Source organism: Cervus canadensis, chromosome 18 (genome assembly GCF_019320065.1).
Source record: "Cervus canadensis isolate Bull #8, Minnesota chromosome 18, ASM1932006v1, whole genome shotgun sequence".
Taxonomy (NCBI): Eukaryota; Metazoa; Chordata; class Mammalia; order Artiodactyla; family Cervidae; genus Cervus; species Cervus canadensis.
The window spans coordinates 28,020,047-28,036,431 of NC_057403.1; the positions used below are offsets into that span (position 1 = coordinate 28,020,047).

At 41.3% G+C, this 16,385-nt stretch overlaps 1 protein-coding gene and 1 pseudogene across 1 annotated transcript in view; one reads left to right on the plus strand and one right to left on the minus strand.

Annotated features, from left to right (window-relative positions):
* LOC122421098 (major allergen I polypeptide chain 1-like) overlaps positions 1-16,385 on the minus strand; it is a 141,119-nt gene that overhangs the window by 22,650 nt on the left and 102,084 nt on the right. The gene's annotated exons all lie outside the window — the stretch shown is intronic.
* On the plus strand, positions 1,673-3,978 carry LOC122421096 (annotated as a pseudogene).

The following is a 16,385-nucleotide window of genomic DNA, read 5'->3' on the forward strand; positions in this document are numbered from 1 at the left end:
CATTGTGTTTGTCTGAGTTGCACTGTTTTCCCCTTCTCCTCCCCTCTTCTTTTCTTTGGAGATGAGTTACTAAGTCATGCTCAGGGAGGAGTGAAGGGCAGTATGTTCTCCATCCTGGAGGGGATAATTTGGCTGTTTTTAAGGATGTTTCAGTAAGAAATAGTTGTCTCTTCACTACATTATTTGAGTTTAATTTTGTTTAAATTGGCTAGGTCTTTGTTGCGGTGTGTGGGCCTTCTCTTTGCAGAGCACATTCTCTCTAGTTGCAGCAGGAAGGTTTTTAGTTGCCCCAGGGCAGGTGGGAGCTTAGTTCCTTGACCAGGGAGTAAACCAGTTACTGCTGCATTGGAGGACATATTCTTAACCACTGGACCACCAAGGAAGTCCCCATTTACTTACTTAATCATTTGTTTGTATCAGTATGGACTCAAACATATTACTTTATACTTTCGGTTATCGTCCAATACTCTGTAATATATTTTGCCTGTCAGACCATTTCCAGTTTGGCCATTGGGAGTGTCTCAGACATCCTTTTATTTTATTTTATTTTGGTTCTTAGTAGGACCTTTTTAAAAAAAAACTTACTTATTCTAATTGGAGGCTAATTACTTTACAATATTGTAGTGGTTTTTGCAATATATTGACATGAATCAGCCACGGATGTACATGTGTTCTCCATCCTGAACCCCCCTCCCACCTCCTTCCCCATCAGACTTCCTTTTAGAGTTTCAAGGCCCATTTCATCTTGCTTGTGCTAACTAACTGCTCTCCTAGCATGGAAGTTTGATTTTGACACTGAGAGAGTTTTCATATGTGGAATGCCACCTCTGATGGCTTAGCCCTCTGTCCTTAGTGTCCTGTAGGGCTGTGGACCTCAGAGTCTCTGATGGAGACAAACCACACAACCTCACAGCTGCTCACTGATGTTTCTGAATAGACTGTGCAGTGCTAGTACCTCTTGAGACCAGGTTCACTGATGGAAGAGGATGAGACAACCAGAAGGGGCAAGTCTGGACCATTGGGGGTCCAGAATGTTTCCAGGAACTTGTTTCCTTAAGGGTTTGGAAAAAGTTGGTGGCATGATCCGAAATTATCAGAATTATTAGTGCCAGAGAAAATCCACCTGGTGCAGGTCCTGTGAGTTCCTTCTTGGGAATGATTTGGAGGCCATGGATGCTGTCCAGCAGTACTCAGGCCCTGCCTAGGGGCTGCAGATGTTAAGATATTTGAAGATGCAGGAAGGCCCAGCTCCCCATTCTTATCTCCAGGACTTGAACTTGGAGATAAAAGGAGGATTCTAGATGACCTTTTTTCTACCTGAGAGTGGTGTAGACCTGTCCTTGGTCTTCCTGTGATTCCATATGCTCAGTGTGGGAGAGTGTTGCCTCAGAACCAGGATAGATTGGGGGAAGGATGACCAGGAAAACAGGTGATGGTTGGGGCTGGGACAACAGAGCATTTGGCTCCAAATGGAGTCAGTTAGAAATGTCAGCTCCACTTGATCTTTGGCAAAGATGCTACCACAAATTCCCCCTGAGCACTGTTCTCAGAGCAGAATGGGCTTCCAAGTAAACACCCCGGGATCCAAGAGAATCACCTTTGCCAGATTCTTGGCCACAGGCCTTTCGTCCTCCTGGGAGGTATGTGGGTTGGGCTTGGGGAGCTAGTGATTTGTAATGCTGCAGAAACCCTGCCTTGAGCAGAGCACCCTAGCTACCACCATGATGAAGGGAGCACTGCTTGTTCTGACCCTGCTGGTGACCAGACAGCTGACCTTCTAGACACATGAGGGTAGAAAGGAGGGTCCTGATGGTCCTCTTGATCCTTGCCCCATGCCATCTCACTCCATCCTCCACAGTCCTGTCCAAGCAGCTTCTAAGGGCAGATCCGAGGGCGGGTGGCAGATCAGTGTCCAGGAGTCCTGCACAAACTCCCTGGGGCTTTCAGTCTTTAATGGAGAGGGTGGTGTGGAGTTGGAAGGATCATTAGCTGTACAAACCCTGGAGGTTAGTTTGTTGGAGATAGTGGTGCTCGTTGGGAGGGAGGAAGCAGGCTGGTATGCCTGGGGCAGTGGTCAAGGCTAGAGGGATCTCCAGGCCTCACACCTCTTGCTGCTCCCTCTGCTGGGAGGTTTTCAGTCTGGGATGTTAAGCAGTCCTGGGAGAGGCTGGGTCTTTGTGGAAGGTGAGTCTGGAAGCTTTGGATATGTGAGTTTCTATCAAGTGGTGGAAACAGGAACCTCCTACTCTGGTTATTCTTTGACAAGATGTTTTTTGTCTTTCCTTCAGTGGAAGCCTGCCCTGTGTTTTATGGTGGGCTTTCAGCGGTGTTAGTTGGAAGCAAAACATTGTTGAACTCAACGCTCAATTTGGTTGATAGTACTGATCGATGGGCATGGGTTTGAGTAAACTCTGGGAGTTGGTGATGGACAGGGAGGCCTGGCATGCTGCGATTCATGGGGTTGCAAAGAGTCGGACACAACTGAACAACTGAACTGAACTGAACTGAACTGAACTGAACTGATGAAGAAAAGGCAGCCTTTGGAAAAATCCAGGATTGCTTCAATGAGGAGGGATTTAATGCCAGGCTGCATATTGAACAAATTGTGGTAATTTACTCTCCTGACCTCACTCTGCCCTGCCCACTGACATGCATAGTGCGGTATGCCACATGGGAATAGATCATGCAGTCATGGGATATGTGACAGACAGGAGCTATCAGCAAAGAAGCACATGAACCTTTGCTCCACCCTGGCAGCACCTGTAATATGCAAGGGCAGTCCATGTGTACATCCAGCCTCTGTTGTTGCCTAATATGCCCACAGCATGCAAATCAAATCTCACACACAGTAGAGTTGAGAGGCCAAGTGTGTTGAGGCAGGTGATTGTTTTTTTCCTCAGTGAGTGGAACTAGCATTGAAGGAGTAGAATTTTAATGTTTGGCAGGAAAGGAAGCTTTCAGCTCACACACATGTAGGAATCATGTCAGTTCTACTTTAGGAATATTGAAAAGGAGCCCCTGGCTTTAGCCTCTTTCCAGCAAGGGATTCCCTGTCTTTGTAAGGTTTCATCACCTCCTCTTGTTCCCACTCTGTGGACCATTGCTCTGGCTCAGATCCCCATTTCCACTGACATGGTCTTCGTGTTTACAAGCCTGAATTTCCACTGTGGTGTTTTGGTGCCTGGGCTCCTGAAGGGGCTTCTAGGTACCTGTGACTGCTCACCTTGGCTAGCAGTGTATCTCCTGAAGAACCATCTTTCCTTTATAGTTCTTGTCAAACAATACTGGAGATTTTGGATAGTTTGTCTCAACACATTTTCCTCAAATTGTTGATTGTTCAAAATGAGAGGTTTTCTGCGAGCTGAGTTTCATGCATTAAAAGGAGCACACAGAGCACATGAGTTTGTTTATGACTCCTGCATGCACATTAGTCCACCCAGCACACCTGCAAGAAGAGGTGAAGGTGCAGGAGGTGTGACCCAAACCCAGGCTCCAGCACCTTGCTCCGCCTTCAGGACTAGTCCTGGCTGTGCCCTGTTGATCTTTGTCTTCTCCGCCCCTCCTGGTGTGGCTGGTGGCTAGTCTCTCTCCTGACACCTGTGCCTGTGTTGTTATGGAGCCATCCTCCCCTTGGAGCCTGATGGCAGCCCCCTTCCAGTGGTGGGTCTGTGAAAGGATGTTCTTCTGGGGAGGGGTCTGAATCCTGGAGGGTGAGGTGACTCTTGGGAGACAGGATAGCCCTGCTGTGGGCTCAGGTGTTGTCCCTCCTACTCCTCCTCCCTCCCAGGTTTCCATCATCTCTGACAACAATTGCAATGGCTATAAGATATCCTTGGTGCTGAGCAGTGTTTTTGGAATAATTCTCAGTGCGGTGTCTTTGGTAAAGTAATCTTTGCCAGTGATGCCTGGTGTGCGCTCCATGTTCCGCCCTGTTCTCAACTGTAGCTGGAATCCTGACAACTGTCCCACCTATGCGGTCTCTATCAGGTTTACTCTAATAAAATCACTGCAGCATTGCTCAGCATGCCCAGTGTCTATCTGCTGTGGGGAGGATGTGAAGCAGGAGGTCTTGGGTGATGGTGAGAAGTGACCCATGTTGTCACTGTGGGGAGTATGGGGACTGGGATCAGACAGAATGAGGTAAACTTAGGTCCTGTCCTGACAAACTGTGGAACCACGGGCATGTTTATTGTAACTTTCTCAAGTCATTCTGTCATCTGCTAAATAGGGTTTGTGTATGAAGATTAGGCAAAAGAAGATATAAGTAACCCTTGCCATTATCAGCTGGAAGGATAAAGTTGTTGTTTGTGGCCACAGATAGCATATCTCACTCTGGCCTTTAGCATGGTGGCAGAGCCTCCAGTCCTTTAAGTGTCCTTTCAGTTATTGATGAGTGACTCAGGAGATGCCCTGAGCAAGCTTGTAACAGGTCCCCTCTTCCTCCCAGTGGCATTCACCATTTTCTAATTGTTAGGTGGGTGACTTTTGAGGAGCCGGAACTTTTGTTTTCAGGGACACTTAGTACACTGTTGTTCCTGGGTTCTGCCATGGGGACCAGGACCCCAGGAAGTATTCGATCAGAAGGAAGGGAGTGGATGGAAGAAGCTACCCCAGCGGGAATGTTGTTTCCATGGAAACACCTCATGCTGTGAAGTGTGAATTACAGGATGTGCCACATGAGTGAGTGTCCTGGATGCCCCAGCCTAGTTCTAAGAGCATGAGATAGGTAGCTGCCTTACCAGTAGGACATTTGTGAAGGTACAAAGAAAGGACTAGGTTTTATCCCAGCATCTAGGCCTTTGTCAGATTACTCTCAGCATGACACACAAAAAGAGTGGCACTATTGGTAAAATGTCTCTACCTTCTGGCCGAGCAGGTGAAATCAGGTCACATTCTGGGAACTGAAGTTTGGAGTTGGGGTAAACGGTGAGGGCCTTGAGTCCTGGCTCTTCTTTGACCTGCTACCTGAATTTAGGCCTTTAAATTCACTTTCGCTCTTTCTACAACTTAAATGCTGGAGAGGGTATGGAGAAAAAGGAACCCTCTTACACTTTTGGTGGGAATGCAAACTAGTACTGCCACTATGGAGAACAGTGTGGAGATTCCTTAAAAAACTGGAAATAGAACTGCCATACGACCCAGCAATCCCATTGCTGGGCATACACACTGAGGAAACCAGAATTGAAAGAGACATGTGTAGCCCAATGTTCATCGCAGCACTGTTTACAATAGCCAGGACATGGAAGCAACCTAGATGTCCATTGGCAGATGAATGGATAAGAAAGTTGTGGTATATATACACAATGGAATATTACTCACCTATTAAAAAGAATGCATTTGAATCAATTCTAATGAGGTGGATGAAACTGGAGCCTATTATACAGAGCGAAGTAAGCCAGAAAGAAAAACATCAATACAGTATATTAACGCATATATATGGAATTTAGAAAGATGGTAGTGATGACCCTATATGCGAGACAGTAAAAGAGACACAGATGTAAAGAACAGAGTGTCGGACTCTGTGGGAGAAGGTGAGGGTGAGATGATTTGAGAGAATAGCATTGAAACATGTATATTATCAAGTGTGAAACAGATCTCCAGTCCAGGTTTAATGCATGAGGCAGGGTGCTCAGGTCTGGTGTGCTGGGATGACGCTGAGGGAGGGGATGGGGAGGGAGGTGGGAGGGGGGATCAGGATGGGGAACACATGTAAATCCATGGCTGATTCATGTGAATGTATGGCAAAAACCACCACAATATTGTTAAGTAATTGGCCTCCAATTAAAATAAAACAAAAACATATACCAAGGGCTGCATGCTCTGCAGACTTAGTGTTAAGTATTCCAGTCATAATAAAGATGTCTAAAATGTTCTCAAAAAGTACAAAATAAAAAAAAAAACCACACACACACACACACACACACACACACACACACACACACACACACACCACCTCCATTGCATGGACAACCGAGGAGTCAATGGGAAGTTAAGTTCATTGAGGACAAAATCAGAGTCACGTTTTGCAACTGTGTCCCAAACTGAATAAAGTGCTTAATGGAAGTGTGCAGGGAGGGAGGGCCTCCGAGTTTCTGCATCCTGGACACTGCTCTTGTCCCTGATGAGGCAGTCCTAGGCCAGGACAAAATTCCCCCCAGGTTAGCTGAGTCACTCAGGGCTACTTGCACCATAGCATTCTTTAACTTCCACAATTGCTTTATTCACCAGTATTTGTGTAAGTTCACCTTGGCAATCTCTTCAAGCTCTGAGTTTTGTTTGGGGGATCAAATTCCTTCTTTGTCAATGACACCTTCAGAAATCCCCTCTTATGAGTCCAGGAAATAAGCCTTTAATGGTTTATTTCCAGATCAGCCCTACTCCTGGGCTCCTGGGAGAAGCAGAGCCTCTCCAGGGAGACAAAGTCTCCTGAACACAAAATCACAGCCAAGGGTACAAAGCTCATGAGAACTGGGCTTCAGGGAGTGAGAGGCAGCATAGCAAATGCTCAAGAAATTTAGACTTTGGTATTATTTTGGGGTTTTTATTATGTTGGCATTATTCTTTGCAGTATATAAAATAAGCAGGGCTTCCCAGGTGGCACTAGTCAAAAGGAATCTGCCTGCAATGCAGGAGGCCTGGGTTTGATCCCTGGGTTGGGAGGATTCCCTGGGGGAGGAGGTGGTGGCCCACTCCAGTATTCTTGCCTGGGAAGTCCCATGGGCAGAGAAGCCTGGTGGGCCTGCAAAGAGTTGGATGAAACTGAGCACACATATAAAATAAGTATGCTTAGAGATAAAAGAAGAACTTGGAATAAGTGTAAAGAAGAGAACACCAAGCAAGAGAAGAGGCAGGTTTGGAAAGAACTACTGAGGACATTTAAGAATGAGAAATAGGGACTTCCCTGGTGGTGCAGTGGTTAAGACACTGTGCTCCCAATGCAGGGGACCCAGAATCGATCCTTGGTCAGGGGACTAGATCCTGCTTGCTGCAACTAAAGATCCCACATGCTGCAACTAACACCCGGTGCAACCAAATAAATCAATTAATAAAAATAAAATATTTTTTAAAAAAGGAATGAAAAACAGAATCACTGAAATGAAGAGCTTAATGTGCAGGTTAAGTAGCAGATTAGACAGAGATGAAGATGCAGCTGGAAAACTAGAGGGGAAAGTGGAGGAATTCACCTAGAACATGGTGACTGAAAAAAAAAAAAGACTAAAAGACAAACATGAGCAAGAGTATGAGACTTGGAAAATGGTGTGAGAAAGTCAAGCATAAGGTAAATTGAAGCAAAAGTCAACAGAAGAATGGCTGAAATTTTTCCAGAATTCCCGAGAGACACAAAACTTTATCCTCAGGAAGCACATTGACTCCAAAGCAGGATAAATAAGAAGAAACCCACTCTAGAGATGCCACCATGAAAACAGAGAACACTGGATGTAAAAAGGACCACAACACAGTGGAGAAGGAACATCAGTCACATAGGAAAGGCAGAGGGACCACCAGATGATCCCTGGAGACAGTAGGAGGTGACATGGTATAATCCACATCTGTGCCCTCTGCCCATAAGCCTTCTGAGCTGAAATCAATAATAAATGTATAACCTAAAATCCCCATGCACTTAGAAAATAAAAGTACCTTCCATATCATTCATGGGTCACAGAAGAGTAATAACAGATATTTAAATGCTCAAAAGAAGAAAAGAGGGTGGCAGAGGATGAGATGGTTGATAGCATTACTGATTCAATGGACATGAACTTGGGCAAACTCCAGGAGATAGTAAGGAACAGGGAGGACTTGCATTCTGCAGTCCATGGGGTCATGGGGAGTTGGACATGACTTAGCAACTGAACAACAAAAATGCTCAAGAACTGAACAATGATACCAAAGTGAAGTTGCTCGGTCGTATCTGGCTTTTTGCGACCCCGTGGACTGTAGCCGACTAGGCTCGTCTGTCTGTGGAGTTTTCCGGGTGGGAGTACTGGAGTGGGTTGCCATTTCCTTCTCCAGGGGATCTTCCAGACCTGGGGGTCGAACCCAGGTCTCCTGCATTGCAGGCAGAAGCTTTACCACCTGAGCCACCAGGGAAGCTGAACAATGTTACTGCTATGCTCCAAAATATACCAGACACAGGACTACAGAACCAGGAAGAAATGTTTAACTTTAAATTCTTACAATATGAGCCATTAAAAAGAATACATTTGAATCAGTTCTAATGAGATGGATGAAACTGGAGCCCATTATGCAGAGTGAAGTAAGACAGAAAGATAAACACCAATACAGTTTACTAACACATATATATGGAATTTAAAAAGATGGTAATGATAACTCTATATGCAAGACAGAAAAAGAGACACAGATGTACAGAACAGACTTTTGAACTCTGTGGGAGAAGGCGAGGGTGGGATGGTCTGAGAGAATAGTATTGAAACAAGTATACTATCAAGTGTAAAACAGATCGCCAGTCCAGATTGGATGCATGAGACAAGTGCTCAGGGCTGGTGCACCGGGAAGACCCAGAGGGATGGGATGGGGAGGGAGGTGGGAGGGGGGATCAGGATGGGGAACACATGTACACCCATGGCTGATTCATGTCAATGTATGGCAAAAACCACTACAATATTATAAAGTAATTAGCCTCCAACTAATAAAAATAAATTTAAAAAATTCTTATGATAGAAATAAAGCTTGAAAATTAAGAAGCTATGCTTACAAAAATAACAAAGAAGTTAAGCTTTCAACTCAATAACCTGTAAAGAGATCACCAGGAAAAAAACCCAGAAAGAATAGAAAGAAATGATGACAATGGAAGGATAAATTAATGACAGGAGAACCAAAAATGTGATGGACATGAGAGTTGGCTGAGAGTCGGCTTTCTTTGAGCAGCAAGGAAACAGATAAACCTCTGCTGAGATAAATTGAGAAAAAAGAAAAAAAAATTCTAGAAATGAAAGGTGGAGCTTAATGTCAGATACCATGGAGATTAAAAAATTAAGAAAATATTAAGACCTTTTTTACCAAGAAATTGACAATGTTATTGACATGGACCATGGGGTAGAGAGGTCTAAGATGACCAAGGTTCACACCCTTGAGTGTGGGCTGGACCTAGTGACTGGCTTTCAACAAAAAGAGTACACGAAAAGTAGTGGAAGGTGGCCTCTAAGATGGGGTTTACAGCACTGAGTCTTCAACTAGCTGACTCACACTCTCTCCCCCTCTTGCTCTGATGGACAAACTGCCAGGTCGGACAGAACAACTGGCAAAGACCTGAATCCTGTTGACAGCATGAGTGAACTTGAAGAAGGACTCTTGCCCTGTCTTGCCTTTAGATAACACTGCAGCCTCTGTGACACCTGGTCACAGCCCATGAGAGACCTGGGCCTGAGGAGCCAGCTAAGCTGAGCCTGGATTCCTGGGCCACAGAAGCGGTGAGATGGAAAGTGTTGTTGTAACCCAGGAAGTGTTGGGGTCACTTGTTACACAGCAACAATGCAGGTCACTCCTTAGAAAAATAACACCAAATCTTATTTTAAAAAGATTAGAAAAGCTGAACAGATCAGTAGCTAGTAAAGGAATCAATCAAAATGTAAAAATCTGTCTACACAAAAGCCAGGCCCAGGCCAAGAAACTACATAAGGAACACGTCGCCTCAGTCTTACATGGGAGGTAATACTGCCCACTTGGATGATGAGGAGTGTAACCTGGTCTCAAACCCATTGGGACAGTACAACAGAGGACAGTTACAAGCCATGCACACTTTTAAACAAAGGTGCAACAAATTCTAAACAAAATCTCAACACACCAAGTACGGTAATGCAGTAAAATACATCATGGTTGAGATGGGTTATTTTCTGAAAAGCAGGAAAGTCTACTCATGTACTTTTACCACATTAACTGATAAAAGGAGAAAATTTTATATGTTCAGCTCAACACACATGGAAAAAGTCTTTGATAAAGCAACATCTTCAGTCAAATATTCATGACATCTATCTGGAGAAAACCATAATTCAAAAAGATACTAGCACCTCAATGTTCACAGCAGCACTATTCACAATAGCCAGGACATGGAAGCAACCTAAACATTCATCAACAAAGGGGTAGATAAAGAAGATGTGGTACATATATACAGTGGAATAGTACTCAGCCATAAAAAGAATGAAATAAGGCCATTTGCAGCCACATGGATGGACCTAGAGACTGTCATACTTAGTGAAGTAAGTCAGAAAGAGACAAATACCATATGATATCGCCTGCATGTGGAGTCTTAAAAAATGGTACGAGTGAACTTATTTACAAAACAGAAATAGAGTTACAGATGTAGAGTTACAGAGTCATATATAGCTTTTATTATGTTGAGGTATGTTCCTTCTATTCCTGCTTTCTGGAGAGTTTTTATCATAAATGGATGTTGCATTTTGTCAAAGGGATAAATTGGAAGATTGTAATTTACATATATGAACTATTATATATATTAATAAAAGAGATAACTAACAACAACAACAACAAAAAATTGAACAGATTAAGGGGTAAATTGTAATTTTGTATGAGATGAATTGATATCCTAGAATTTCAGCTATTCCCAAATATGTCTAAATTAATCCTTGTTCTAATGAGGGTAACATAATGTTGACCCAGCAAACTGAATTCTTGAAATCAACCAAAAAGATTGAGATCAATAGGAACTGTAAGGAGGATTGTTCTCACCAGGCATTACAACAGAAGTATTAGGCTCCATAAATAATCCAGTTGTAGTCAAAGATTAGATAGATGGTCATTGTGAGAGAAAAGAAAACCCATTTATAGAGTCAAAGATAGTTTAAGATATAATAAGAACAGTTTATTGAATCCTGAAGAAGGAATGGATTATTTAAAATGGTGTTGAGGAAAATGAGCAAACATTAAAACAATCTAGAATGTCTGCAGAGCTGTTTCCTGTGGATTTATGTGGAGTAATGATTTAATTGGCATAATTCTAATGTTTAATTATTCATTTGTCACAGCTCATTCCTCCTCCACCCTCCAGTTTCTCTTTCAGTTTGACTTTCATGATATCACAGTTTCTTGTTTTTCTCCTGTTTTACTGAAAGATCCTTCTCAGGTCCTCAAGGTTGTATCCATATGAAGGGTCATTAGCTTTCATTTCTTTTGTTTCTCATTTATGTTCACTTTCTCAGTGATACCATCCCACTTCATCTTCACTTTATAAGTTTCATATTTATTTATTTAAATTTGTCACTAGTAATATAATATTTATTACTGCTACTACTTAATTCTTCAAAGATCATTTTTTTTCCATTTATTTTTATTAGTTGGAGGCTAATTACTTTACAATATTGTAGTGGTTTTTGCCATACATTGACATGAATCAGCCATGGGTGTACATGTGTTCCCCATCCTGAACCCCCCTCCCACCTCCCTCCCCATTCCATCCCTCTGGGTCATCCCAGTGCACCGGCCCCGAGCACTTGTCTCATGCATCCAATCTGGACTGGCGATCTGTTTCACACTTGATAATATACATGTTTCGATGCTGTTCTCTTAGATCATCCCACCCTTGCCTTCTCTCATAGAGTCCAAAAGTCTGATTTTTACATGGGTGTCTCTTTTTCTGTCTTGCATATAGGGTTATCATTACCATCTTTCTCAATTCCATATATATGTGTTAGTATACTGTATTGGTGTTTTTCTTTCTCGCTTACTTCACTCTGTATAATGGGCTCCAGTTTTATCCATCTCATTAGAACTGATTCAAATGTATTCTTTTTAATGGCTGAGTAATATTCCATTGTGTATATGGACCACAGCTTTCTTATCCATTCATCTGCTAATGGGCATCTAGGTTGCTTCCATGTCCTGGCTATTATAAACAGTGCTGCGATGAACATTGTGGTACATGTGTCTCTTTCAGATCTGGTTTCCTCGGTGTGTATGCCCAGGAGTGGGATTGCTGGGTCATATGGCAGCTCTATCTCCAGTTTTTAAAGGAATCTCCACACTGTTCTCTATAGTGGCAATACTAGTTTGCATTCCCACCGACAGTATAAGAGGATTCCCTTTTCTCCACACCCTCTCCAGCGTTTATTGCTTGTAGACTTTTGGATAGCAGCCATTCTGACTGGCGTGTAATGGTACCTCATTGAGGTTTTGATTTGCATTTCTCTGATAATGAGTGATGTTGAGCATCTTCTCATGTGTTTGTCAGCCATGTGTATGTCTTCTTTGGAGAAATGTCTGTTTAGTTCTTTGGCCCACTTTTTGATTGGGTCTTTTATTTATTGGAATTGAGCTGCAGGAGTTGCTTGTATATTTTTGAGATTAGTTCTTTGTCCATTGCTTCACTTGCTATTATTTTCTCCCATTCTGAAGGCTGTCTTTTCACTTTGCTTATTGTTTCCTTTGTTGTAAGGAAGCTTTTAATTTTAATTAGGTCCCATTTGTTTATTTTTGCTTTTATTTCTGTTACTCTGGGGGGTAGGTTACAGAGGATCCTGCTGTGATTTATGTCAGAGAGTGTTCTGCCTATGTTTTCCTCTAGGAGTTTCATAGTTTCTGGTCTTACATTTAGATCTTTATTTAGTCCATTTTTTGTTTATTTTTGTGTATGGTGTGAGAAAGTGTTCTAGTTTCATTCTTTTACAAGTGGTTGGCCAGTTTTCCCAGCACTGCTTGTTAGAGAGGTTGTCTTTTGTCCATTGTATATTCTTGCCTCCTTTGTCTCTCTGGGCTTTCTATTCTGTTCCATTGATCTATATTTCTGTCTTTGTGCCAGTACCATACTGTCTTGATGACTGTGGCTTTGTAATAGAGCCTGAAGTCAGGCAGGTTGATTCCTCCAGTTCCATTCTTCTTTCTCAAGATTGTTTTGGCTATTCAAGGTTTTTGGTATTTCCATACAAATTGTGAAATTATTTGTTCTAGTTTTGTGAAGAATACTGTTGGTAGCTTGATAGGGAATGCATTGAATGTATAGATTGCTTTGGGTAGTATAGTCATTTTCACAATATTGATTCTTCCAATCCATGAACACGGTATATTTCTCCATCTATTTGTGTCCTCTTTGATTTCTTTCATCAGTGTTGTATAGTTTTCTATGTATAGGTCTTTTGTTTCTATAGGTAGATATACTCCTAAGTATTTTATTCTTTTTGTTGCAGTGGTGAATGGTATTGTTTCCTTAGTTTCTCTTTCTGTTTTTTCATTGTTAGTGTATAGGAATGCAAGGGATTTTTGCGTGTTAATTTTATATCCTGCAACTTTACTATATTCATTGATTAGCTCTAGAAATTTTCTTGTAGAGTCTTTAGGGTTTTCTATGTAGAGGATCATGTCGTCTGCAAACAGTGAGAGTTTTACTTCTTCCTTTCCTATCTGGATTCCTTTTATTTCTTTTTCTGCTCTGATTGCTGTGGCCAAAACTTCCAAAACTATGCTGAATAGTAGTGGTAATAGTGGGCACCCTTGTCTTGTTCCTGATTTTAGGGGAAATGCTTTCAATTTTTCACCATTGAGGATAGTGTTTGTTGTGGGTTTGTCATATATAGCTTTTATTATGTTGAGGTATGTTCCTTCTATTCCTGCTTTCTGGAGAGTTTTTATCATAAATGGATGTTGAATTTTGTCAAAGGCTTTCTCTGCATCTATTGAGATAATCATATGGTTTTTATCTTTCAATTTGTTAATGTGGTGTATTACATTGATCGATTTGTGGATATTAAAGAATCCTTGCATCCCTGGGATAAAGCCCACTTGGTCATGATGTATGATCTTTTTAATATGTTGTTGGATTCTGTTTACTAGAATTTTGTTAAGGATTTTTGCATCTATGTTCATCAGTGATATTGGCCTGTAGTTTTCTTTTTTGTGCATCTTTGTCTGGTTTTGGAATGAGGGTGGTGGTGGCCTCACAGAATGAGTTTGGAAGCTTACCTTCTTCTGCAATTTTCTGGAAGAGTTTGAGTAAGATAGGTGTTAGCTCTTCTCTAAGTTTTTGGTAGAATTCAGCTGTGAAGCCGTCTGGTCCTGGGCTTTTGTTTGCTGGAAGATTTCTGATTACAGTTTAGATTTCCATGCTTGTGATGGGTCTGTTAAGATCTTCTATTTCTTCCTGGTTCAGTTTTGGAAAGTTATACTTTTCTAAGAATTTGTCCATTTCTTCCAAGTTGTCCATTTTATTGGCATAGAGCTGCTGGTAGTATTCTCTTATGATCCTTTGTATTTCAGAGTTGTCTGTTGTGATCTCTCCATTTTCATTTCTAATTTTGTTGATTTGGTTCTTCTCCCTTTGTTTCTTGATGAGTCTTGCTAACGGTTTGTCAATTTTGTTTATCTTTTTAAAAAACCAGCTTTTAGCTTTGTTGATTTTTGCTATGGTCTCTTTTGTTTCTTTTGCATTTATTTCTGCCCTAATTTTAAAGATTTCTTTCCTTCTACTAACCCTGGGGTTCTTCATTTCTTCCTTCTCTAGTTGCTTTAGGTGTAGAGTTAGGTTATTTATTTGACTTTTTCTCGTTTCTTGAGGTAAGCCTGTAATGTTATGAACCTTCCCCTTACCACTGCTTTTGCAGTGTCCCATAGGTTTTGGGTTGTTGTGTTTTCATTTTCATTCATTTCTATGCATATTTTAATTTCTTTTTTGATTTCTTCTATGATTTATTGGTTATTCAGAAGTGTGTTATTTAGCCTCCATATGTTTGAATTTTTAATAGTTTTTTCCTGTAATTGAGATCTAATCTTACTGCGTTGTGATCAGAAAAGATGACTGGAGTGATTTCAGTTTTTTGAATTTACCAAGGCTAGATTTATGGCCAGGATGTGATGTATTCTGGAGAAGGTTCTGAGTGCACTTGAGAAAAAGGTAAAATTGATTGTTTTGGGGTGAAATGTCCTATAGATATCAATTAGGTCTAGCTGGACCATTGTGTCATTTAAAGTTTGTGTTTCCTTGTTAATTTTCTGTTTAGTTGATCTATACATAGGTGTGAGTGGGGTGTTAAAATCTCCCACTATTTTTCTGTTATTGTTAATTTCCCCTTTCATACTTGTTAGCATTTGCCTTACATATTGCGGTGCTCCTATGTTGGGTGATATATATTTATAATTGTTATATCTTCTTCTTGGATTGATCCTTTGATGATTATGTAGTGTCCTTCTTTGTCTCTTTTCACAGTCTTTATTTTAAAGTCTATTTTATCTCATATGAGTATTGTGACTCCTGCTTTCTTTTGGCCTCCGTTTGTGTGAAATATTTTTTTCCAGCCCTTCACTTTCAGTCTGTATGTGTCCCTTGTTTTGAGGTGGGTCTCTTGTAGACAGCATATATAGGGGTCTTGTTTTTGTATCCATTCATCCAGTCTTTGTCTTTTGGTTGGGGCATTCAACCCATTTACTTTTAAGGTAATTATTGATAGGTATGGTCCCGTTGCCATTTACTTTGTTGTTTTGGGTTCGTGTTTATACACCCTTTCTGTGTTTCCTGTCTAGAGAAGATCCTTTAGCATTTGTTGGAGAGCTGGTTTGGTGGTGCTGTATTCTCTCAGCTTTTGCTTGTCTGTAAAGCTTTTGAATTCTCCTTCATATCTGAATGAGATCCTTGCTGGGTACAGTAATCTGGGTTGTAGTTTATTCTCTTTCATCACTTTAAGTATGTCCTGCCATTCCCTTCTGGCCTGAAGAGTTTCTATTGATAGATCAGCTGTTATCCTTATGGGAATCCCTTTGTGTGTTATTTGTTGTTTCTCCCTTGCTGCTTTTAATATTTTGTTCTTTGTGTTTGATCTTTGTTAATTTGATTAATATGTGTCTTGGGGTGCTTTGCCTTGGGTTTATCCTGTTTGGGACTCTCTGGGTTTCTTGGACTTGTGTTACTATTTCCTTCCCCATTTTAGGGAAGTTTTCAGCTATTATCTCCTTGAGTACTTTCTCATGGCCTTTCTTTTTGTCTTCTTCTTCTGGGACTCCTATGATTGTTGGGGTGTTTCACATTATCCCAGAAGTCCCTGAGGTTGTCCTAATTTCTTTTGATTATTTTTTCTTTTTTCCTCTCTGCTTCATTTATTTCCACCATTTTATCTTCTACCTCACTTATCCAATCTTCTGCCTCTGTTAATCTACTGTTGGTTCCCTCCAGAGTGTTTTTGATCTCATTTATTGCATTATTCATTTTTAATTGACTCTTTTTTTTATTTCTTCTAGGTCCTTGTTAAACATTTCTTGCATCTTCTCAATCCTTGTCTCAGGCTATTTATCTGTAACTCCATTTTGTTTTCAAGATTTTGGATCATTTTTATTATCATTATTCTAAATTCTTTTTCAGGTAGATTCCCTAGCTCCTCCTCTTTTGTTTGGCTTGGTGGGCATTTTTCATGTTCCTTTACCTGTTGGGTATT